The sequence below is a fragment of the Ovis canadensis genome, chromosome 7, assembly GCF_042477335.2.
Source record: "Ovis canadensis isolate MfBH-ARS-UI-01 breed Bighorn chromosome 7, ARS-UI_OviCan_v2, whole genome shotgun sequence".
Lineage (NCBI taxonomy): Eukaryota > Metazoa > Chordata > Mammalia > Artiodactyla > Bovidae > Ovis > Ovis canadensis.
Window position 1 is genome coordinate 98,310,619 of NC_091251.1, and position 24,195 is coordinate 98,334,813.

Genomic DNA, 24,195 nt, shown 5'->3' on the forward strand with positions numbered 1-24,195 from the left:
GGGTGGGCCTGATCTCAGGCCTTTCCCTCCAGTTGGGTCCTGCAGATATATCCTGCCTCCACTCTTTGGTCTTAAGTCCCTGAATGAGAAATGTTTTGACATAAACTTCTCTCAGCCGCCCATGGCCTAAGCAGGGACATACCCTCTATAAGTACAATGAGAAAACACAAAGCCAAGGGGTCTCATTGACTTAGCCCCAGCTTCAATCCTGGTTATTAACAGTGTGGGAGACAAGGGAATCCCCAATTGGCCACAGGCCCCTAGTCTCAGCAGACAGACCAACAGGCTGAGACTCCCCCCAACCCCACCAACTGTCAGCTGTCCCAGGTCCTGCCTAGATGGGAGGGGGGCAGGCAAGGATGCAGCTTGTCATGTGTGAACCATGCAGGGTGGGCACACAGGGGGCGCTCAGAAAGATTATCTCACAGTTCAAACTCGTTAATGAAAGAAATAAATTAACCAAGCTCATTTTTCAGGGAATTCTTGTGTAAACTGGAAATTTTCCAGTCTGTGAGCCCTGTTCCAGGCCCTCCCATAAATCACAGCAAGTAGGCTGTCGGCTTGGCAGAGGGGGAAGGGGCGAGGGGGTGAGCAGCCAAGCAGAGGGGAAGCCGGTTGCCAGCCCGGTGGGGCTGTGCTGGGAGGACCGTGTCCTCCCGGCACCTTCTGCCTCCACGAAGCCCTGGGAAAAGAAAGAGGAAAAGAAAGAGCAGTGGCAAGAAGCAACCATGGGGCTTCTGCCAGCCTGTCAGCAAACATTCCTAGCCACCCACACCCTTAACCTGGGAGAAGCCCCCGAAACAGGTCATTTTTTAATTGAATACAGTATTAATTACCACGTGCACCATTAATGGTTTGTGGGATTTGACTAATTAATGTAATAGTTTTTGAGTCACGCTCATTAAATATGAAAATTACGCTGGTGAAAGATATTGGTTTCATTATCAATCTTATATGGACAGGATGGGGGCAGGGACCGGCGGCAGATGGGATGGACCCCTGCCTGCCTCTTCTAGCTGCGGAGAGCTTTATTGGGGTTCCACAATCAAGGGGAGCCAGCAAGGGCCTGGTGGAGGAGAGAGGGAAGATGATCCTGAGGGAGTGCTGGGAGCAAGCTCTCATCAGGCATGACCTCTGATGAGGCACTGACCACACAGGGCTCTGAAAACCAGACCCCTGGGTCCCTTCATAGCACAGACTTGTGCAGGTGAAAACCCTCTTAGATTCGTTCATTCATTGAGGTATGGTGTGGCGGACACTCGTGGCCCACTGTCTAATCAACGCCCAGCCCAGCCCCTTACTTCTAGCCTGCCTCTGCCTCAGGCTTACAGAAGGAATTATTAGATTCTTAGACGCACAGCCTCCTTTGCAGCTAAGGATGGTCATGTGACACAATGTGGCCAATAAAATTTAAGGGAGAGGAGGAAGATGGAAAGAAGAGCTATTGCTTGGATCCCTTGTCTTCTGTTTGGAGCTGTGGCAGCTGTGTTTTGAACATGAGGGAAAAGCCAAGAGACAGGCAATTAGGTGCAGAGAAATACTGTTTGATTCCACTTATACAAGATACCTAGAAGAGTCAAATTCATACAGTCAGAAAGTACATCAGAGGATGCCGTGGGCTGGGGGGTGGAGAATGGGGAGTTAGTGTGGACAAAATTTCAGCTCAGGGAGATGAAAAATTTGGGAGATGACGATATTGAGAGTTGCACACCAATGTTAATGGACTTAGTGCCTCTGAACTGTACAGTTAAATATAGTTTAAAAAGTATGCTTTGTATTATGTGACCTTTACCACAATTTAAAAAATATATATTTATGTTAAAAGCCCAGAGACTTGCAGATATGCTGGCCCTGATGCTATTGAGCCACTGAACCATCCCCAGGGTCATCTACTCTCAGACTCTGTTCTTGGAGAAAAAAGTAACCCTCTATTTGTTGAAAACACAATAAAGGTTCTTTCTGTTATTTGCATCTCAAACTGTTTCTAATAGATACACCTGATGAAGGCACTAGGCTAGGTATGGCGAGAAAGTCAAGTGAAACGGAAGTCGCTCAGTCATGTCTGACTCTTTGCGACCCCATGGGCTATATAGTCCATGGAATTCTCCAGGCCAGGATACTGGAGTGGGTAGCCTTTCCCTTCTCCAGGGGTTTTTCCCAACCCAGGGATCGAACCAAGGTCTCCCTCATTGCAGGGAGATTCTTTACCAGCTGAGCTATCAGGGAAGCCCAGAGAAAGTCAAAGAAGCTTACAATTTAATCACCATAAAGAGCAAAAAAGATTTTAAAATGTCTAAAATACTCGCCATTTATGTCAGCCAATGCCAGATGTCAGCTACGTGGCTTCCAAGGCTTGCTCTTCAGCGGGGGAGCCCCATAGAGCCTTATGATTACTTACAGCTGGAACACACCCCCACCCTCCGGGGCCCATGACCTGCTGGTTCTCAAACATTTAGAGCATCGCCCGTGGATACAGCAGCCTGAGTTGTTCAAAGGAAGATGGGCAGGTTCGTCCAGGAAGCCTTTGCGGTCAGGGCAGGAGGTGAACTGGGCTTTGAAGGATGGACAGGATTTCCAAAGGCAGAAACAGAAGAGGGGAGGAGGGGACTGCTGCCTCTGGTAGGTGAGGAAGAGATGGCAAACAGGGCCCAGAGGTGAGACAAGGGAAGTCCATCTCAAGGGTTAAAAAGTAGCCCCGATCAGTTACAATGGAAGGAAGAGAGTGTGGGATTCCTGCTTTCTGACCTGCTGAACCCCATCCCTGCCCCTGTGGACAGGCTGCACCACTGCAGTGAATTCATAGAAACAGCAAGATGTAGAAGAGGGCCTTGAGCACAGGGTGACAGATAAACTGTATTCTTCCTGCTTCATACAAGATCTGACACAGATGGCACACATGCCCAGATGGCACTCAATAAATGCCAATGAAATAAACAGACATAGGGCAGGGTAGCAGAAATAATGACCATTGAATGGGACCTGGTATGTTCCAGGCACGGTCCCAGGCACCTCACATGTGTTACTTCCCTTTGATTTAACCAGACCGATTTGAGTTCTAACTATTCCCTCCCAAGCTCTCAGGCCCTCTCATGCAAGTTTGTTGACCTCTTTGAACGTCAGTTTCCTCAACTGCAAAATGGTGAGAGTAATATCTGATTGATATATTTATTCTGGTGAGTAATTAGATGGCTGGATGGCATCACTGACTCAATGGACGTGAACTTGGGCAAACTCCAGGAGACAGTGAGGGGCAGGGAGGCCTGGCCGTGCTGAGTCCATGGAATCGCAAAAAGTCAGACCCGACTTAGCCACTGAATAACAACAGCAACAAGAATAACACCACCAATAATAGCTCATATCTACTGAGTACGTGCTGTAGGTCAGATCCTGTGCAAAACGTGTAATGTTCACTATCTTATTTATTCTTCAGCCAATAAGGTAGGTACTTTTATTATCTGCTCATTACGGACAAACAGCCTGAGGCTCAGAGAGGTTAAGTCACTTGTCTAAGGCCACATAACTAGTAATAGGAGAATCCTAGAAAAGCTCATTCATGCAGTGGGTAGAAATAAGGAGAAGAGAAGACAGACTCTTTTTCTTGAAGAGCTTTTCATGTGACTGAGTAGCCTCAAAGGTAGCAGCCAGCAAACAGGGCCACCATCCTGGAGTGCCCATTGTACAATCCTGCAGAGAAGGAACTTGGCAGGGCAGTGGTGGGTCATCCCCGAGAAGTGGGAGAATTTACTTTGCCTATAGCAAAAATGTAGATGAATAGAAGTTTCTTTTCCTCCCATGATAATACATCTGGAAATGGAAGTTGAGGCTTGGGAGCCTAGTCGCACTGCATGCATGCTCAGTCATGTCCAGCTCTTTTGTGACCCCATGAACTACAGCCTGCCAGACTCCTCTGTCCATGGGAGTTTTCCAGGCAAGAATGCTAGAGTGGGTTGCCATTTCCTACTCCAGGGGATCTTCCCTACCCAGGGATTGAACCTGCATCTCTTGCGTCTCCTGCACTGGCAGGCGGATTCTTTACCACTGTGCCACCTGGGAACCCCCTGAGGCTTGGGGGCAGCGCTCTATGATTCAGATTCTTTACAGCCTCCCATATGTTGGCTTGGGTTTTTAAGCTTACCACCTCATGCTCACAAAACAGCTGCCTCATCTCCCAACATTATATCCTCACACTACTATGCCAAGCAGGAATAGAATAGGGAGAAAGGCCCTCCCCTTTTATCCAAGGTAACAAACCTCTCCTGGAGTTTTCTACAAACTTCTTTTTGCAGGTACTGGTGGGACCCAAGTGACATGGCCATGTCTAGCTGCAAAAGACACTGGGAAAATGAGTATGTGACTTCGCATCCCGTTTAGAGCAAGACAGGTAAAACAGAGGGGGGCTTTGGAATGGCTTTGGGTAGCTGTGATGTCTGTCACACAATTTCACACAGCTTTGCAGGGCAGACCTGGGACTGGTTAGGGTCCTGCAGGGGGCTCGTGGCCACTACACTCCTCCCTGATCCTGTCGAAACAAGTAGATTGTCTCCACAAATCAGGGCAGCCTCGTGGTAGGAGCGTGGCTCTCACTGCTGTTTGAACTTGGGCATTGCCTCACCAGTGAAGCAGAGTTGCTCTGAGAATGAATGAGATAAGCTCTGTAGATTTGTTTGGCAGCAGAGCAAGTAACTTTACCCACAAGTCAGAGCCTCAAGGCCAGAGGAGACGCAGAGGGAAGACAGGAGACCCAGCCCTGGTGTCCCAGCCCACCCATCACAGGATGTGCAGCCCTCCATTACCAAAATGCCATCTCCATCCCTTGCAAGTTATCTATTGGTATCACTGATTATTCTTGTTAATTAATTAGTGTTTGCTGAGTGAAGGAACTGAGCATCAAAGAATTGATGCTTTTGAGCTGTAGTGCTGGAGAAGACTCTTGATTGTCCCTTGGACTACAAGGAGATCCAACCAGTCCAACTAAAGGAAATCAATCCTGAATATTCACTGGAAGGACTGATGCTGAAGCTGAAACTCCAATACTTTGGCCACCTGATGCAAATAACTGACTCATTGGAAAAGACCCTGATGCTGGGAGAGACTGAAGGCAGGAGGAGAAGGGGACGACATAGGATGAGGTGGTTGGATGGCATCACCAACTCAATGGACATGAGTGTGAGTCAGTTCCGGGAGTTGGTGATGGACAGGGAACCCTGGCATGCTGCAGTCCGAGGGGTCGCAAAGAGTCAGACACAACTGAGCGACTGAACTGAACTGAGTGAAGGAGAGAGACCCACTTGGGCCAAAAAAGTCTTTCAAGGGGCCCCATAGCAGGCAGGAGAGATTTCAGCAGAAACAAGGAAGGCAAAGGCCCTCAGAGGAAAATCAAAGTCCCCTTCACTCTGGGCTGTCTCCTCCTGAGCACCGGGAAGGGACCTGAGGAGGCTGGGCCTGTTGGCGACAGTGAGTGACTGCAGTGTAAGCCCTGGGGAGGGGGCCGTGCCAGCTCCATTATGCTTATGGCCCTGGCTTGGCGGGCTCCCAGGGCAGTTCAGGGGGTGGCTGAGAGCCAGGTGGGGGGCTGGGGAAGGCAGCACCTGCAGGGTTGGGGGGATGAGGGAAAAGATGGAGGGACGGGTGAAGTGGGGAAGAGGGAGAGCGGGACAGTGAGTGTGTAAAAACTAAGCCCTGGTTGAAAGACCGTTTCATTTATTTTAAAGAAAGAATTAAGGATGCTGCTTGAGAAAAACAGAGGAGAACCAAAAATAAATAAATAAATAGAAGGCCAAGACAGAACAATAGACAGGTGGGGACAGGAATTAACAGGGCTGGCACCAGATAAGAAGGGGGTACATCTCAGAGGTGGGGGAACTTGCTTGGGTCTCAAAGAATGGCTTTGAGCTTGGCTTCCCTGACCCCAAAGGCCAGACTCTTCACCAGGCCACTGGCTGTGCCTAAGACATCGTGGAGGTAGAAGCAGAGAGGGAGGTTCTGGGGACCTGACGGGCTGAGGGCAGAGAGGCCCCAGGTGGAAATCACCTGAGTCGGGGAGGAACTTGGTGCCCCCAACGGTGGCACTGGGGCCGATCAAATGCCCTCGGCGGATTCTCTTCAGCCTGTGCCATCCCTGGTGGAACTGCACTGCCTCCCTGCCTCCATCAAGTAGAGTGCTGCCTAGAGGTCAAGGACCCTAGAGTTAGACTGTCCGGATCCAGATCCTGGCTCTGCCATGTCAGATAACTACTTAAATCCTTATGCCTCATTTTTCTCTTATGGAAAACAAGGGTAATGATAGTTTCCATCTAATGGAGTTGTTACAGGTATTCAATGAGGTGATGTACGTAGAGTGCTCAGAACCAGCATTGAATAAGTGCTCAACAAGGTTAGGTGCCATTAGGTAATTCTCTACTAGCAACATTCTTATACGGTTACATTGGGCAATGTGCCCAGCTTAAAGACTACATTTCCCAGCTTCACTCACATTTGGGACACCAGCTGGGATGTTGTTCAACTGCTCAGTCATGTAGGACTCTTTGAGAACCCATGGACTGCAGCACCTCAGGTTCCCCTGTCCTTCACTTTCTTCATTATTTGAGTTTGCTCAAACGCATGTCCATGATGTCAGTGATGTCATCTAACCTTCTCAACCTCTGCTGCCTCCTTCTCCTTTTTCCTTCAATCTTTCCCAGCATCAGGGACTTTTCCAATGAGACAGTTCTTCGCATCAGGGGGTCAAGGTACTGGAGCTTCAGCATCAGTCCTTTCAGTGACTATTCAGGGTTGATTTCCTGTAGGATTGACTGGTTGGATCTCCTTGCAGTCCAAGGGACTCTCAAGAGTCTTCTCCAGCACCACAGTTCAAAGGACAGGGAAGCCTAGTATGCTGCAGTCCATGGGGTCGCAAAGAATCAGACATGACTTAGCGACTGAACAACAATTAATTAAATTCTCTGTGCACTTTTTAAAGGTTACTTTCCATTTACAGTTACTACATAATGTTGGCTCTTTTCCTCATGTGTACAATACATCCTTGAGCTTCTCTTATACCCAGTGGTTTGTTCCTTCCGCTTCCCCACCACTAGTAACCACTAGTTTGTTCTATATCTGTGAGTCTGGTCCTTTTTTGTTATAGTCACTGGTTTGTTGTGTTTTTAGATTCCATATATAAGTGATATCACACAGTATTTATCTTTGTCTGACTTATTTCAGCATAATGCCCTCTATGTCCATTCATGTTGCTGCAAATGGCAATATTCTTTTTTATGGCTAGGAGTATTCTGTTGTGTGTCTCTCTGTGTGTGTTTTGATATATAACACATCTTCTTTACCCATTCATCTGTTATCTGTTGATGAACACTTAAGATTGTTTCCATACCTTGGCAAGTATCAACAATGCTGCTGTGAACACTGAAGTACATGTATCTTTTTGAATTTGCATTTTTCGGTTTTGTGGATATATATCAGGAATGGACGGGATGGGAAGATCCCCTGGAGAAGGAAATGGCAACCCACTCCAGTATTCTTGCCTGGACAATCCCATGGACAGAGGAGCCTGGCGGGCTACAGTCCACGAGGTCGCAAAGTCAGACACAACTGAGCGACTTCACTTCACCAGGAACGGAATTGCTGGGTCGTATAGCAGTTCGATTTTTAGCTTTTTGAGAAGCCTCCACACTGCTTTCCACAGTGGGTGCACCAATTTACATTCCCACCAACAGTGTCCCGGGACCCACCATGTTCCTAATTGTTACAGCCCCCTGTGGCCAGTGGCTTCCATTGTATGATGACTGCATTGGACAGTGCAGACATAAAACCCTTCCACCATCATAGGGAGTCCTATTGGACAGCACTGAAAAAGTTGGGGAGGGAAGCAGAGTCAAAAAGAAAGAGATCATCTTTCTTCACTTCAAGAAAACAACTAAGTGAAGAGCAAAGTCTTGAGCAGAAAGCTAGAAAAGCTGTCTTTCCTGTAGCCTTATCCTTACAGTCCAGGAACAGACAGTCCCCTGAGACAAGGGGAAAGGATTGATTGCAGTCAAATGCTTCCCAAAAGGCTAACTCACTTATGAGGTAAATAAAATCAAATTGTCATCAGACTTTTCAGCAGCAATACTTCGTCAGTATATTAAAGATATGCCAGGAAAGTAAAAGTGAAGAAAGAGTGTCCTATCCATACAGAGAGCCAGGCATGAAGATTGCAGACACACTTTTGAATATCTAAAAAAATCCCCATGAATCCCTCCTAAGGATTCTGCTAAAAATGAACTAAGACAATCAAAATGATCAGAGAAACCATGACCGAGGCTGGAGATGAGCATGCAAAATGCAAATATATTGAATGTACAGAAACATATGTTCAATAAACAAATGTGGTTTTTTTGGCCGCACCACACAGCATGTGGGATTTTAGTTCCCCATCTAGAGATAGAACCCATGCCTCCTGCAGTGGAAGCATGGAGTCTTAGCCACTAGGCCAATAGAGAAGTCCTATATAAATGCAACTTTATGTTTACATAAATGCATATAAATACAGTCAAATCATCAAAAAAAAAAAAGGGAAGAATGTGAAGAGTATTTGGAAACCAAAATAAGATTTCTGATTGCCTTAAAGATCTTAATCAGGAGGCAGAAGCCATTGCAAGGAATGAATGGGGGTCACTCTGACCTTCCTAGCTTGTCACCGTGGTCACGTAACTTCTCTGATGCTCGATTATCCCAACTGGAAGATGGTGAGAAATAAAACCTTCCTTGCCTAACTGGCACTCAATAAAAATAAAATTTTATTATCCAAGGATCTGGAAAAAATACCACATTGTAGAGCTGAAGAGACTGAAGGTTTTAGCCAAGGTGTGTGAGGGGGAGGAGATGATGCATCCAAGCTGCTCAAGCCTTTTGCTTGTCCCTGGAAGACGTGAGCCCTAGCCACTCTGCAGTCTGGGCTAGGATGCGGGAGATATGGGTTGCACCAGAAATGCGGGGCAACATGCTAGGGAAGTGAGCCCCCAGGGACCTCGGAGGAAGCATGTAGCTCTGTTAGGTCAGGAAACAAGGCAAGCTGGGGGCCAAGGATGGGGTGGAAGAGAAAGGCTAAGGTTAAAAGCCCAACTGGCAGGCTGCACATCTGAGGCTGGGAAAGCTTGTCTGGAAGGGGGAAAATCAAGTAGGGGGTAGTCATTTGTTGGGGGGCATACATAGGAGTCACAAGGTCAAGTACATCCCATAGGCACAGAGGAGGCAAATTTAGCTTTGTGCTGATTTCAGAGACACCCCTCTTCTCCTTCCCTAGCAGGATGCAGGGGGTGGATGGGTGGTGCAGATGACCCACTTACATACGAGCTAAGTCACATCCACCAAAGGCACACCCGAGATGTCCAGAGAAATGTGGACTCTGGGTCCCTACCCTCAGGGACCCGTGATTCTGGGAAGCTCTGGGGTTGTGCTGGTCCCTGACACTCAGTCACATGAAGTTTACCCACGGACCCATCACGGCTGCTGTGTCCCTGACTCCCGCTCCAAGGAACCCTGCTCTCCATTTGTCAATTTTAAGTGATAATTTCTATTCCATCTGATACATATTATAAGAATATAAACAAATGCCTCTCCCCCTATCGGCGCCATAATCACTTTCTTTTATAGCTATCATTTATTACAGGACGACAGATGGCCAGTTTGCAGAATTCCAAAGAGGCTACCCGCCGGCCAGTCACCTGGGAACACGGGCACGTTTACGTTTCTCCAAAACAGATGGGAGAGGGAGGGGGGCAGAGGGGCAGATTCCTGTCAAAACTTTGGGGCTTTCCAAAGTATGTTTCCTCTGCTTCTCCCTTTTTCCCTCTGCCTTTCTCACAGATGGTACATATAGGCCTCTCATCCCTTCCAAACCTCCTCACTCCTTCCTATTCATCCATTTCCCATCAGCAGTGACTGAAACTACCAATTTGGTGACCTTGATGGGTGGAGACTGGGTGAGCTCTTGGCAGACCAGCTTCTGGGGCCTTCCAGGGCCTGCAGTGCAGTATTTCAGCATGGCTTGTTATTTGGGATTCAGGCTGAGGTCAGAAGCTAGAGGAGCTTCACAGAGAGTAGATGCTAAGAGTTTGATTCTCAGCCTAATGGCATAACGGTTGGCATGACTTTGAATGGACAGAAAGCCAATATGCCCCCACGTTTCCATCTGAGAGGGATATTGACTAAAACTAGAACCCTGACCTTGACACCAGCATCTGGGCGAAGAGAGATTATTGGCGGTGGCAGTGTGTGAAGGGATGTGGATGTTCAGATGAAGTTCCCAAGAGAGGTCTGGGAAGTAGGAAATCTTCAGGAAAAGCAGGGTGTGGGTCTCCTTGCTGCCATTCAGGTATGAAGAAGGCTTGCCCAGGCACAGACAGTGCAGTGTTTAGTAAACAGGAACCTCCCTGACTTGGCGGGGGGTCTCTCACATTCCTGAGCTGGTCTTCCATTCCAGGGGTGTTGATCAACTAGTCCCCAAAGGAATATTTTGAGAGAGCAGACTTGAGGAAGATGATTCCTGCTGTCATGTACAGGATAGAGGGGAATAGGGAAGAATGGAAGCTGCAACGGGGGTCCAAGGGGGCAGCTGGTGGGGCATGGGGGGAGCGAGACCATCTGAGAGCCACACACAAAGAGGACCCCTCCGGGATAGAACCTAGTGGCAATGCGGGAGACCTGGGTTCGATCCCTGGGTTGGGAAGATCCTCTGGAGGCAGGCATGGCAACCCGCTCCAGTTTTCTTGCCTGGAGAATCCCATGGGCAGAGGAGCCTGATGGGCTACAGTCCGTGGGGTCGCACAGAGTCGGGGACGACTGAGCGACTAAGCACAGCACGTTCACCCCATACATAAGACCTGAAGCCTGGCAGGTGGTCTGTGCTCAACAGATAGTTACTGAAAAAGGAAATCCTGCTAATGGCTGATGTGTACAGTGGGTTTCCTCTCTGACAGTGAGCTGGGGAATAAAGCTAAAGGCTCAGACAGCAAAGACCCAACTGCAGTGCAGGAGACCAGGGTTCAGTCCTTGGGTTGGGAAGATCCCCTGGAGGAGGAAACGGCAACCCACTCCAGTATCCTTGCCTGCAGAATCCCATGGACAGAGGAGCCTTGGTGAGCTACAGTCTACGAGATCACAAAGAGTCGGACACGACTGAGCAACTAACACTTTGCTTTCACTTTCGGTTTGAGCTCGTCACACACAGCACCCTGGCGATGGTCTGAGAGTTTAGTGCCATTCTCAAAACCCTCTCACAGAGGAGGCGATGGAAGCTCACAGCACAGTTGGAAATGGAGATCACTGTGACCTTTCCTCGGTCTGACTCCAGAACCCAGTTGCTCACTCCCCTCTGTTCTCCTTGGGATCTCCGGAGTAACATATTCTAATTACCTTTTGACAGACGAGAAGGCTGAGGCAGAAGCTGAGTGCTGGCTTCTGGTCATACAGCTACTTAGTGACAGAGAGAAGGACTAGCCACGAGATTTTTGACTCTTCCTGTTCCGCTGGGTTGCTGAGTAGGGGCACACAGTGGACTCAGGCATCTCCTGGCAGGTTTGGAGATGCCTCGGACAAGGTCATTACCCTGATGGCATCAACAGTGAGAGAGGGCAGGGCATGGACCCAGCCCCTCAGCTCCTGCTCTGCGCTTCCCGGTGGGTTAGCCCCTGTACCTCTCGTTTATTAAAAACCTCCAGTAGCTCCAGAATTGTGAATTCTCACCTCTGTTCACAAAGTCAGAACCTGGGGCAGGGAAAGGCTCGCAGCTGGCTCGGGCACTGGCACTCTGCCAGACTTTGGAGCCACTTCTTCAGTGGCTCAGGGCTCGTTCTGCAGGTTCAGAGTCAGTGTGGGAGGCAGGGCCGGGGGTGCGGCGAGCCTGCAGGCTTCTTCCATACACCTGTAGCGCGCGTCTGATTTTACGTATGCTATGCTACGCTAAGTCACTTCAGTTGTGTCCGACTCTGTGCGACCCCATAGACGTTTTCACGTAGTGCTCTTAATTTCGAGCACTGTGATTTGGGGCAGAGGGGTGAGCAGGAGGGAGGCAGAAGCTCTGGGTACAAGCATCCCAGTCCAGTGATGGAGACTTAAGAAAAATCCAGCACTGTGTCCTTATGGACCTGGCTTTCCAGACAGTGCCTAGGGGGTAGAAGGTAAATGATGAAAATTGCTCTGGGTGCCTCCCAACTCAATGAACGGAAGCTGGGAAGTAGCACTGTTTTGGGAAAAACTGACTTCCTTTAATAATTTCCTCCTAGTTTCCTAAGCTCATTTTCTTCTCCTGGCTCTGTCTGTCTCATCCCTTCCTTCCAACCTCAGGTTTGTCCTACTCGAACCATTTCAGCCTAACTGGGGTATAAAGTGAAAGTCACTCAGTCATGTCCAACTCTTTGTGACCCCATGGACCATACAGTCCATGGAAATCTCCAGGCCAGAATACTGGAGTGGGTAGCCTTTCCCTTTTCCTGGGGATCCTCCCACCCCAGGGATCGAACTGAGGTCTCCCACATTGCATGCAAATTCTTTTCCAGTTGATGATCCTTAATTTCAACACTGGTCAACTGAGAGGGTTTGAGCCCTACCAAGTTCTGACAAGCTCTGCCCTAGCCCAGAAACTTCGGGCAGAAGCCCAAGACCTTGATCCACTGTTCATGTTGTCCCTGACTAGTTGTGTGGCTCAGGATGAGTTACTCACATCCCCTTGTAGCTTGCTTACTATAAGATGCAGACACAGATCCTCAGAGATGTTGTGGGCTTGGTTTCTGACCACCACAATAAAACAGATATTGTAATAAAGTGAGTCACGTGATTTTTTTGCTTTTCTAGTACATATGCATGAGTTGTTTACTGTACTGGAGTCTACTGTGTGCAATAGATTGTGTCTGAAAAACAAGGTGCATACCTTCATTGAAAAACACCTTGTTGCTGAAAAATGCTAACCATCATCTGAGCCTTCAGGGGATCATGGGGGTAACACCAAAGGTTACTGATCCCAGATCACCATAGCAAATATAATAATCATGAAGTCGCTTGAAATAGTGTGAGAATTAGCAAAATGAGCAAATGCTGTTGGCAAAATGGAGCCAATAGACTTGCTTGACACAGGGCTACCACAAACTTTCAGCTTGTAAAAAAATAAAAATAAAAAACCACGGTACCTGTGAACTGCAATAAAGTGAAGAGCAATAAAAGAGATGCTTGCAATCACAGTGTTCTCTTCTGTGGATGAGAGTGAAGGTGAATAGCAAAGAACAGCACCTGCCTGTGCAGAGCCGGCAGGGCTTGTGTTCCCTAAATGCTGGTTAGTGCTGGTTAGTGAACTAAGGAGCGACACCCAAGGAGTGCCTTCTTCCAGAGCTATTTAGACCAGGAGACAGGATCTCTCACCCGAATTTCAGGCATCAGTAGGCAATTGAGAGGCAAGGAGAGCTTTTTGGTGATGGTCAATTCATATTGCCTAGCAGCCCTGGCCTGAAGATGGGTAACTATGTGTAATAACAGTGGTTTGCACTTAGAAGCACTTCCAGTATGCTGGCAATGTTCAAAGCCAAGGCTCAGCGGACTCCAGCCCCTGGGCAAAAGGGGGCCACCGTCTGTTTCTGTAACCCAAGCTTTACTGGAGCACTGCCACACTTGTGTGTTTATATATCATCACAGCTGCTTTCTCATCACACTGGCAGAGTGGAGAAGCTGTGCTAGAGATCACCTGGGCTGCAAAACCTAAAATACTTGCTATCTGGTCCTTTCCAGAAAAAAATTTGCTCACCTCTGTTCCAAAGACTTGGCAGGATTAATGTCATTTAATTCCTGTCATATGCTAGAAACAGGTGATTGCTGTCTCTCTTTAACAGATGAAACAACTAAGGTCAGAGAGATGAAATAACTCACAGGTCAATTCTGAATGTACCTAACACAGTGTCAGAATCTGGGATCAGAACACCTACGTGGGGTGAGGCTTCTCTCCCTGATAGAGTTGTCCAACTTTAACAAATAAAAATGCAGGCCACAAGTTATATTTGAATTTCAGATAAACAAAAAATACTTTTAAGTGTTTCATGAGATATTTGGAATACACTTATATTTAAAAACTAGCCATTGTTTATCTGAAATCCATGATTAACTGGATGTTCTATATTTCAGCTGGCAATCCCACTGAGGACCCTGGGAGGAAGGAAAGCTCAGCCAGGCCCAGGAAGAAACCAGCATCCCTGGGTCCCGTTCCTGGAAATGTCTCAAGATCTCTTCCGAGAAGGCTCAGGTATGGGTACTCTGATGCACTGCAATACCTTCATCCCACAAAGGTGTTTTTCACAAGGTTCTTGGGGTATCTGGGGGGCCACTGCCATGTTGCTCCAGCCCCAAGCAGCCAGAAGCAGAGAGAAAAGTTTGGGGGGAAGCACGAAGCCCCTCTCTCCCATCCATCACCTCCCTTCCCTAGAAACCTCTGGAATCCTCCTCTCCTTTCCTCCTGTCTTTTGGTCAAAGGCCCCACCAGGCTCTCTCTCCCTTTGAAGATGGCATAGGAGTTTAAGAAAAAGGGGAAAAAATATGGCAAGCCAGACTGACAGCAATCCAAGGCCAGAGGGGGACCGGAGGCGGGGGCAGAAAGAGAGAAAGAGAGAGATGTGAGGTGGGGGATGGGAGAGGGCCGTGTCTAATTTTTAATAGACTGAGACATAAACGCGGCATGATTCACTTTGAACAGGCCACCTGGATTAGATGGAAGTTAATTAAAACAATCCCTCATTTCTCAGCGCTTAAAACTTCTTAAGTCTCACTTGGGGAAGGGTGCGGCAGGACTTTTTATTACTCTTAGATGGTGTTCAGAAGGCCCATAAATACATCTCCTCTTCCTGTGATCCCATTAATCTTGCCGCCTCTCCTGCTCCTCTCTGCCAACAATCAGATCCCAGTAAACAACCTCAAGTGAAATTTGCAACTGTCAGATAAACATTAAAAATGCTTCTCTTGTCCTTTCCCATTGATAGTCCCATTAATATTGTAATGGAACAAAAAGTTATGAAAATGAATGCATGCTGGTTTTGGAAATGAATGATGCCGACCACGGCTGGGATATAGACACGCATGCATATGGATGGGCTCAGAAGATAGCGGATGCTGCCCACATCCACAGCAGGGCTGTGCGCCGATAGGCCAGGCAACAAGCACGCCAGGGACCAAGGACAGCAGCCCACATCGCTGGTACACGCATGTCCACACGTGTCAGGGCATCTAAATGGAATAAAGGAATTCCACCCCAGAAACTACTGGAGACACACAGCTCACCACCTGGCTTTCTACAGAGTAAAATATTACAACGATTTTTCTTTTATCATTGGTTCTCTCCTCCCTTATCTGTTTGCAGTCAGGGGTTGGGATTCTCTCTAAAGATAATAAGATATCCCGATTGATAAGGCTCTCTTGATGTTTTTTCCTCATCTATTTTCCATGCAGTGGCCTCTTTAATACACATGCATGCTCTTGTGTGTGTGTTTATCTATCTGACGAATGAGGCCTTAAAATCTGAAGGTAGAATACATGGAAACTTTATAAGAAGAAACTTCCTAAAGGAGTATTTAGGTCAAAAAATTTTATCTGATGGAGGATATGAGTTCAGGTTTTATGTGTATTACATTCGCTGTACACAATAAAACAACCAACCAAACAAAAAACCCCATGCACCAAAATCTTTTGTAGAAGGATTTTCATAACCATCTCATCCAGGCCTGGCCACGGGTTCTTGGTGGATAAGGACAACTTGTGTTTTTGCTCATTATTGTAACGCAGCCCCTAACACAGTACCTGGCACTTAGTAGCAGCTCAAGAAAGGTGATGCCAAAGAGAGGGGAAGGAGAAAGACAGGAAAGAAGGGAGAGATGGCCGTGTTGCTCTTCCTCTTCAGGGAAGTCCCTCTCCACCTGCCAGCCTGAGGCAGGAGATGGCACTGGGAGTTTTAACATCTGAGAAAGTTGACTTGAAGGTGGAATTGATGAGGAGCAGGACCTGGCCACTCCTCGCAGAGGAATGAGCACGTTAAAAAGGACTCATCATTTGCCCAGCTTCTCTCTGTGTCTTGAGTTTTCATACTCTTTCTTCTAATTTTTCTTTTTCGTGATCTTAACTGGTATATCAATTTTGTTGTCGTTGTCGTTTGGTTGGTAAGTCAAGTTTGACTCTTTACGACCCCATGGACTGCAGCCTGCCAGTCTCGCCTGTCCTTCACTGTCTCCCAGAGTTTGCTCAAATTCATGTCCCTTGGGCCAGTGATGCTATCTAACCATGTCATCTTCTGCTGCCCCCTTCTCCTTTTGCCTTCAATCTTTCCCAGCATCAGGATCTTTTCATGAGTCATATTAATATATTTCCTAAAATCTTGAAGTGTGTCATTGAGAACAAGACTTTCAGAGACTTCTCTCCACCCCCATTCCAGCCATGCTTTTGACCACACACCTCAGCCTACTGACTTTTTATCCCCCTTCAAGGCCACTCCAGGAAGCCTCTTGGCCCCTTTGAATGGGTTAAGTCTCCTTGCTATGACTTCCGAGAGTGTCTCTCCCTATTCTTTGCCAACAGCCAACACGGGTTTCCTCCAGGCTATGAGCTCTGCCATGCAGGAGCCTGGCTCAGAGCACAGGCTCAATAAATAGTTGCTGATTGACTGATGGAGTAGTTATTTTTAAAGGAGTTATATAAACTCTCTACCCTGACCTGTAAATGCCTAACATGTCATTTGCAATGAGGAGTAGGGCAACCACTGGCATCTTAATACACAGACCAAATCCCGGCCATGTCTCTGATTCACAGAGAGACCTAGACGAGGCCAATTAAACTTTCTGGGCCTCAGTTTCCTTATCTGGGCCAGTGATGCGGCGTCACACAATGTAACTGCAAAACAGAGGAGACCAAGGAGACATCCGCAATACTCAGTAGGATATTAGATTAGTACACGTGAGTTGTGCACATGTGAAAGAGCCAGGAAGGATGGAAGAATGATGCCGAATTTCATCAAGTTCCTACCTAGAAAAGAAGACATATACTAAATTGAGAGAAAAGGAAAAGGAAAAAAAAGGAAGATGCAATTTCGACCACCTTATTGGCAGTTGCTGGCTTTCTGGATGCGCGTAATGTGGATATATGGATAGTGAGTAGACTTCACGACTACCCACTCTGAGTTGTGAAGGCATTGGCATTATAGCAATCATAAATAATATTTAGTGCATCCCAAAAGGAGCATGGATCTGAATCCAGGTAGAATCTTGGCAAAACCTCAACATCAATAACTTCAGCTAACGGGATGTCATTGCTTTCCAAGGGACACCCCTCGTTCAACGCCAGGAAAATTTGAACTCAAGTAAGGAAACAAAATTTAAGGAAATCAAAATTATATTTTAATAATTTTGCATTAGCAAATCTTTAAAAACCTAAATCCTATATATTTGCAAAGTTCAAGGAATTTTTGTCTTTGGAGTGAGTGCTTTCTACTCTAATTTAAAATGTATGATTACATAATTGATTTAAGACTTGGGATTTTTACATTGTGAAAAATGTCGCATTTTACATAGTTAAGTGTTGGAATATTTAAGAAGAACTATACTCATATTACTAGTTAATTTCATAGATTTTTGAGAATTATTTGGCTATGTTTGGAAGGTTTTGTTTGTTAAGTGAGGAAATGGAAATACTTAAAAAGGAAAACAAATATATCTCATTTACAAATGCAATTTTAAATACTCAAAAGTATTGAATGAATGAGGTTTTAAAAAGGGGCAAAATAGAATTCAAGAGTCCCTTAATGTGACTGCTAAAATAAGAATAACAAGATTTGTAAAAATGACTTAGAATAATAAAATGTGTAAGCCCATCTTAAAAGCCCATGGAAAAATTCCTGTCACATGCTACAACATGGATGAACTTGGAGGACATTATGGTAACTGAAATAAACCAGTCACCAAAGGACAAAAATTGTGTGATTTCTCTTGCATGAGGTACCTATAGGAGTCAAATTTATGGAAGCAGAAAATGGATGGGTGGTTACTGGGGGGCTGGAGGAGGTAGGAAAGGGGAGTTGTTTAATGGGTACAGATTTTCAGATTTGCAAGATGAAACAGGTCTGGAGGTCTGCTTTACAGCAATGTGCATATACTTAATACTAATGACCTTGTAGGGCTTCGTGGTGGCTCCTTAAAGAATATGCTTGCAATGCAGGAGGCGCAGGAGACACAGGCTCAGTCCCTGGGTCCAGAAGATCCCCTGGAGGAGGGCACGGCAACCCACTCCAGTATTCTTGCATGCAGAATCCCATGGACAGAGGAGCCTGGGCTCCTCTATCCTGGGCTACAGTCCATAGCATCCCAAAGAGTCAGACACAACTGAAGCGACTGAGCACAATGAACTTTAAGATGGTTAAGAAGATAAATGTCATGTTACGTTTTTTTTTAAATCACAATGAAAACAATGGGGGAAAAAAACCTATGGAAGAACTAGAGCTTCGAATGTATAATTTTAGTTTACTGCACATTAATGTTTAAAACTCTACATAACTATTCCCTGCATACAAAAACCGCCTTCAAAAGCAGAAAAACCTCACACCAACAGTCTTTATAACGGAGATAATCACGCAGGACAAAATCACCCAGGATTAGAGGAGGTAACATTCAGAACACAAGCCAAAAGAGGTTCTTTTTTGAAGGTTGTTACAAATCAAATCAAACCCACAAAAATGAGTCCCTGGGATGAACTAGAGTCACGTGCCCATCCCTCAGCCAGTCACTGTGGTCGGTAGGTTGGCTGGTGTTCAACAATAATTCATTCACATCTCCTTCCATTGGAGCTGGGGTGGGAAGCAGTTGTTTCCCAGAGGAAAATCGGAGCTGTTACAGAAGAATGAAGGAAGTTTGCAAGGAAGGCAAATGCAGCTGATCCCATGACAACGCCCTTCTCCACCCTTTTCATCCTTATCCTGTAATCCGGGGTTCATCAGAGCTCCTAGAGCACCTCCCTTGAACCTTTTCAGTAATTCCTGTTTTTCTTCCAGACTGGAACCCTCTCCAGCTTCACAGACAGGAAAAAGGAAGTGGAGCAAACACCTACAAAACACCTTCAGAACTGGCAGTCCCAAGCCTCAGCTAGCAGCCTATAAATTTACCACCTTCACTATCGAGGCAAGGATATTTTGAGCATATGTGACCTTCTAAGGCCAACTGAGCAAATATTTCCATATCCATAAATTTTTCTTTATAAATATATATTTATTGCCTATTTGAACATTTGGGCAAATAAAAGATTGCAGCCCAGAGGAAGGAAATGCCTTTTATCCTGCAGATTAGAGGAGGGAGAAGTAGCCAGGCAATCCTAGCAGTAATCAGGGGAGTTAGGACTGAGTGGCTAACACTTGCAATGTGCCAGGGATTATTCTAATTGCCTTACATGTAGTAATCTACTTAACCCTCATGACCACTCTTTGAGTTTTATTATTCCTGTTTTACAGATAAGAAGACCTTGTCTCAGAGTGCTTAAGGGATGCGATCAGTTACATAGCTTGCAGGTGTTAAAACAAACTGGCTTCGGGATCCACGCACACTCTCACCTACTGGGCTAGACAATTTCAATGACCCCCTGTTTGATGCTGAAAGTACAATTTAGAGAGATTAAGTGACTTGACCAGGCTACACAGCTGACAAAAAAAGCTGAGACTTCAGCCCTGGATCCTTCATGCTAAGCTCTTGGCAACAATGCAAACCCAAAAGTGTTGGGTCTTCAGAGAGGACCAACCATAATGATGGCTTCCTATTGCTCATTCTTGATTTGCACGTGACTCTGCTCCACTCATGAACCCCTGTTTTGCCACTAGGTTCAGTTGTGGTTGATTTTCAGAACCCACAGGGACAAAAAACCATATTCCTATTTGTTCCAATTGTTCTTGGGGCTTCCCAGGTATAGTGGTAAAGAACCTGCCTGCCAATGCAGGAAATGCAAGAAATGTGGGTTCAATTCCTGGATCTGGAAGATCCCCTGGGAAATGGCAACCCACTCCAGTATTCTTGCCTGGGGCTACAATCCATGGGGTCATGAAGAGTCAGACACAGATGAGCATGCACGCACAACATAGTGGTTTTTAGTAATGGCAGCTCTTAGAATCACCTGGGGTTCTTTATAATCTGTTGATGCCAAGGCTCCACCTTAGACCAATAGACCAGAATATCTGAGGTGGGGGATAAGGGCACCAGTATTTCATAAGAACTATCCAGGTGAATTTAATGTGCAGTCCGGGCAGAGAACTACTGATTTAACCAACCCCAAACACAGAGGGGACACCGAGGATGCTGAAAAACATCTTTACTTTTTCTATTAGCTTGCCCTTCTCCCAGGCAAACTCTGCCCTAAATAGATGCCTTGGAGTCTCTCACTCCTAATTTGGGACGTCCCTGGTGGCAAGTGGAATAGGAATCCACCTGTCACTGCAGGGGACACAGGTTCAATCTCTGGTCTGGGAAGATTCCACATGGCATGAAGCAACTAAGTCCTAAGCCACAGCTACGGAAGCCCGTGTGTCCACAGCCTGTGCTCCACAGCAAGAGAAGCCACTGCAATGAGAAGCCCACACACAGCAATGAAGACCCAGCACAACCAAAAATAAATAAACAAAATTATTTTTAAAAGTAGAAGAGATTCCTACTCCTAGCCTGTATCTTTGGTTTCTGCTCTACCCCACCCCACCTCATCACTTCTCCCCAGAGCTCCTGGCTCCATCCTTGGAGTGGATCCTCACAGAAGATGAATTCATCTTTTAGACTCTTTGGTGTGAAGCCGCTGTGAGACAGAAAAGTCTCTTGCTAGTCTTGACAGATGAGGATGGGCAGGGATGAGGAGGGTAAAAGAGGCAGAAACGACCGTCCTGCTACAATTACAGTTGAGAAGTGCTGTGACAGGAAGGCGGATAACATCGTGAGCAGGACAGCAAGACCACTTGGGGGTAGATCTCTTCTTGGTTCATATTTCTACCTTTAAACCAGACTGTGATACCGAGTCACGCATCACAGCTTGGGGGACACTATCAAAGTCACTGAAAACTTTACCAGCTCCTCTCCTCTGCCCCATCTGTTCACATGTTCTTCACCACATGTCAGTGCTGGTTCTTCCCCAAACATGGAGACGTTCCCATACTCTCTACAAAAAGCTATCATCTGGGCGGAAAGTTTTAGAACACAGTCATCTTTAAGAATGGACTTCTCTAGTGGCTCAGACAGTAAACCATCTGCCTACAATGCTGGAAACCTGGGTTTGATCCCTGGGTTGGGAAGATCCCCTGGAGAAGGAAGTGGCAACCCACTCCAGTACTCTTGCCTGGAAAATTCCATGGATGGAGGAGCCTGGTGGGTCACAGTCCATGGGGTCACAAAGAGTTGGACATGACTGAGCGACGTCACATCTTTAAGATAGAGTAGGTAAGAATGACACCATAAGGGTGGGACCTTTTGGGAGAGAGGTAGAAAATAACTCAATGTGCATTTTCTAAGCTTTTACTTGGGGTCAGGAACTATGATGGAAGGAAGACTCTGGATCTGTGCCCCTGAATATATCCTACAGAGCAGGGATTCTCAAATACTATCTTGGGGGCTGCCAGTTATCCCGAAGAGTCTTCCAGACAGACTAGTCTTCTGAAGTAGCAAGGACGGTGAAATGAGAGTACCTGCACTTCTGTTTCTGAAATGGCTAATAACACGGCACTTCAAGGGAATCAGTGTCTTTCTTCCCATTTGTCCTCCTAAACTCCTTTAGCAGCCACTGGAAATTTGGATAAAGTAGACAGATGGGACATATACTCTCCTGTCAAATAAAGTAGTGTGAACCCTGAAGAAGCTGGAGAGACCTTTATGCATTATATCTTCAGGGCAGGGCCTTCACAGGTCCTCAGGAAACTACAGTGCTTTTTGCCACATTAACAACCTCTCACTTCCAATCCCTCAAGAGGGGAAGCTGGAGAAGATGCAGGACTGACTTTGGACAACATGAGGAAGTCAGGAGGTTAAATAAGAAACATTCATACTGTGATTGTATGTAGAGAGGGTTCTAAGCATCACAACAACTCTCTGAGGCCATTATACCCATTTTACAGATCACAAAGGCAGGCTCAGTGACCTTAATGACCATGACGAAGTAGCTTACATACAACTTGCCCTCTGATAAAAACAGCTAAAAGTCTAAAAAATATATGAAATGTCTATTTTCAGACTTTAGATAACAGTGATCAAGACCATCCCTTGATCGCGGGACCAAGGAAGGAAACAACCATCCTGCTTTTCTGCCTGGAGGTATTTTCCAGACCACAGTTGAAAACCCAAGCAGAGAACAACTTTGTTGAATTGAGGAAACTGAGATTGGAGCTGGAGTAGGCCGAGGTGGCTGGAATTTGAAGGACAGAGTACCAAAGAGAAAGGAGGTAGGTATACAGAGAGAGAACTCCAGATAGCTGCCTGAGGGTTCTCCTTGAGACTTGATCACAAAGGCAGGGAGATGTCAAATGATCACCAGGGACATTCAGTAAAGACCCCAGAAGGGTAATAACCTAATAGTAAAGGCTATTTTAGATCCATCCTCACAAAGCTTAAAAACAAGTCTAGAAAACATCAAGCTGATCCACAAGTAATTCAACAATCTATCAAAACAAGCTTTTCTTCTCTTTAAAGGAAGACAGTAAAATCCAGATATTTAATAACATAACATCCAAAATGTCCAGCACTAATTCAGAAATTACTGGGCATGTAAAGAAATAAGAATGTGATCTATAACCAAGAGAAAGAAAAACGTCAATAGAATCAGACACAGAAATGAAGAGGTGATGAGCTTTAAAAGACTTTAAAATAGCTCTTATAAATATCTCAAATATTTAAAAAGAAAACATGAATAATGGGGAGAGAAATGGAAGATGTGAAAACAAGCTAAATGGAACCTCTATAAAACTAAACAATATATTTGAAATTTTAAAAACCCATTGGGTGGCCCATGTAGCAGATTAGATCTTTCAGAAGAACAAAAATTATAAAATATCAATTTCTATTAAATAATGAAATACTTAAGGATATAGGGGGACTCCCCTGGTGGTCAGCGGTTAAGAATCCACCTTCCATTGTAGGGCGCACGAGCTCAATCTCTGGTCTGGGAACTAAGATCCCACAAGCCACGGGGCCACTAAGCCCATATTCCACAACTGCTGAGCTTGCACACCACCCCTGGAGAGCCCACACAAGCTGGAGCCTGCACACCACCCCTGGAGAGCCCACACACTCTGGAGCCTGCACACCACCCCTGGAGAGAAGCCCGCATCCACGACTAAGATCCTGTATGCCTCAGTTAAGACCCACCAGGCCAAAAAGAAATAAACGGATAGAAAAATGAATAAAGGTACAGGAATAGAAACCATAGAAATTGAAACACAGAATAAACTTATTTATACACACACACAGCACCTTAGTGACCTGTGGGAAAATATCAATTGTAGTCAAATATGTATGTAATTGAAATGCCAGAAGTGGGAAGAAGGAGAAAATATATTTGAAGAAACAGGGGTCAAGATTTTCCCAAAGTTGATGGAAATGCTGCTGCTGCTGCTGCTAAGTTGCTTCAGTCATGGCCGATTCTGCGATCCCATAGACGGCAGCCCACCAGGCTCCGCTGTCCCTGGGATTCTCCAGGCAAGAACACTGGAGTGGGTTGCCATGTCCTTCTCCAATGCATGAAAGTGAAAAGGGAAAGTGAAGTCGCTCAGTCATGTCCTACCCTCAGCGACCCCATGGACTGCAGCCTACCAGGCTCCTCCGTCCATGGGATTTTCCAGGCAAGAGTACTGGAGCGGGGTGACATTGCCTTCTCCGTGATGGAAATGATACCTCTACAAATCCAAGAAGCATCTGCCTGCAAGTAAAAGAGGTTCAAATTCAGTCAAGCTCCTGCAGGTATATTAGTTCCTAGAACTGCCATAGCAAATGACCACAAAGGATTGGATCAAAACATCACAAGTTTATTCTTTCACAGTTCTACAGCCTAAAAGTCCAAAATCAAGGAGTCAGCAGGGCCATGGTCCCTCTGAGGCCCCCTTGGAGGCCCCTCCCTTCCAGCTTCTTGTGGCCCCAGACATTCCTTGGCCTGTGGCAGCATCACTCCAGTCTCTGCCTCCTCTTCACAGAGTCCTCTCTGTGT